Source organism: Poecilia formosa, unplaced genomic scaffold (assembly GCF_000485575.1).
Source record: "Poecilia formosa unplaced genomic scaffold, Poecilia_formosa-5.1.2 Scaffold441, whole genome shotgun sequence".
Classification (NCBI taxonomy): domain Eukaryota; kingdom Metazoa; phylum Chordata; class Actinopteri; order Cyprinodontiformes; family Poeciliidae; genus Poecilia; species Poecilia formosa.
The window spans coordinates 56,184-58,974 of record NW_006800380.1 but is presented as its reverse complement, the minus strand read 5'-3'; positions in this window follow the sequence as shown (position 1 = coordinate 58,974).

Here is a 2,791-nt window from a genome sequence, read left to right as displayed (position 1 = left end):
TACCATACCCATGTTATGGATAAAATGACTGACAGAAGAAGAGACTAGAAGGGAGTACCTGAAATCATTCAGGCTTTTTTTTACTTTACAGGATTCAATTAAAACCAACTGGGAGAGGGTGAGATATTTAAGTTGGACACATCACCAAAAGGGAGTTGGGGAAGAAGGATACCCCATGTTTGAAAGTCTTAGATTTTTGGTTCGCAAAAGTTCATCCTGGTTCTGTTTTGAGTTGCTTGGAAGCATATTTTCAGGGAAAAGTAAATCATAGATGTATCAAGATAATGTCACTGAATGTGACATTTGAATGCACCGAGTAAAAAAAGGGTGATGACAAAACTGAAAAAGGAAAAAGCACAAATTATATTCTTACAAGAGACTCATTTATCCAAATCATGAACATTTTAAAAAGTGTGGCTATAGGAATCTATACCACAGTTCATATAAAGAGAGACGCAGAAGAGGAGTTGCAATATTAATATTGAACACAATAAAATTTGATTACAAAAAGGAATTAAAAGATAAAGGACGATACATAATTTTAAAAGGAAGAATAGAAAATGAACTTATTACCTTGGTAAATATGTATGCATCCCCAGAGAGTAACAAAAACTTTTTCAAGAACCTATTTGATGTAATAGCACTAGAAACAAACGGAATTCTAAGTTGTGGAGGTGAGTTAAATGAAAAAATATTTTTTCTATTGTTTATAATGCATCAGTGAATAGAATAATTTTTCTCCCAGTACACTAAGGAAGGCTAATTTTGTGATTTAAAAAAAAACTGATTATTTTAGGCAAACTAAAATAATCACTTCTTTATGACAACAACTTCCCTATAGTCATCCATTATTGCCCAGATTTACCACAAGTAAACCTGGACACTAAAGACCCACATCAGTTACTGTGACAGTCGATGAGAATGAGGAACTTATTCCAGAAATTTTGTCAATTGTCAAGGTACCTTGTTTGCTTTACCAATACACCTCTAAAATTATCTGAGAACCTACCTTTGTTGGCCACTGATTTCTGGACAAATGCTTCCACAGCCATGCTATTGTAAATAGATTATGGGTGAAAGGAAAGAGACCTTTCCCCATTCCAATCCAGCTGGTGGTAGCAATGAACATTAAGCTCAGGGTTTCAATTCAAATTCAAAAATACTTTAAAATAAATGTTCTTGTAACTCATTAAGATTCTTAAAAAGAGTTACTGAAGATGGTGATGGCTGTTGGCAGGAAAGATTTTCTGCACCAATCTGTATTACAGTAAATCTGAAGAAGACTGACTGAAGATGCTCTGCTTTCCCAAGACAGTCTCATGAAAAGGATGGTCAGGGTTGATCAAGCCACGACGATGTAAAGAGACCAACCTTTGGTGGCGCCAGCGGTCTGATTGGTGCGCGCTCTGTTCAATGCAACAACTATAAAAACTTTAAAAACTATAAACCCATCTTTTTTTCAGGAATAATTCTGCCCTGCTAGTGAAATGCTCACCGCAGAAGAGACGGTTGCAGTCCTACTTATTAAGAAAAGTCTGGCTTTTCTTAATAAGCAGACAAACTAAAATAAGCAGACAAACCACCGGGGGCACGTAAAGCATGGCGACCCGCCAGGCCTATAATACACTGGGGGAAACCCTGAACTGTGGTCAAAACTTTTCGAATTGTAATATTTCTTTTTAAGCAAAATAAACCAATTTAATTATATTATTAAATTAAACCAATTTAATTATATTATGAAATTAAACCAATTTAATTTCATAACATAACACAGCAAAAGGCACACTGCATCTAATTAGAAATAAAGCTAAACACAAGATGTGTACACAGTAATTAACTCTTAAAAAAAGACATAAATTATGTGAATAATTATGTGAAGCCTGTGATCTACCAACTTGGTTTTCATTTTGCATTTGGAATAAAATATATTTAAGAGTTACATTGCCTCCCCTCATCCACAGCACTGATTAGGTGCTTGGTAAATAAATAATCTGTTTGTACAGTCACTTGATGTGTGGTGCAGATTAACGTGGACCTAATGACACACACCTTAGCTTCAATGCTCGTTAATACACACACATATTACATAACAGTTTTTAACACATATGTCCTCCAGATACAGTTGGTATTTTGCAACGCTTATTGCAACTCAACAAATGTTCAACATAAAGACAAGTAAATATTCACATTCTGTGTCCCATCACTCCTATCACTACGGTGGCCGACAAGTGCAAACGCGCAGCAACAGAGAAAAGATGCAAACAAAAAAAGAGACGCAAACAAAAAAGACTACAACCACAAATAAAATGTAGCAAACAAAAAGATGCAAACAAAAAGTGCTGAAAACGGAAGTGCTCCAGACCACTAGGGGGAGTCTAACAAAAAACAGCTGTGTCGGAATTCAGGCTCTGCATCCTTTAAAGCGGGTGTCAGAAAAGCAGCAATGGCGACAAAATAATTTTTGCTGTATTACACTTAAAATTACACAAAATGATTTCTTACAATGTTTTTAGGCGAGAATGTAGATGTATAGATCTCAAATATCTGCTCGGTTCATTAATAAATCACTTAATTACAATATTGCTCCGACGTTTTCGGAGATGTCTGATCCCGCTGCATTAACAGCCAGCTCCCCTCGCCAGCTGTCAGCTGGCCGGGCGCTCCAGGTTCGATACACCGAGAGAGAACCCGTGTCTCCCGGCAAATCGTTTTAAAAACTCCCGCTAGTATTCCCCTATGAGTGGAGGTGAAACACAGATATTAAGTCAGGTAGTAGTAAAATATTTTGGTT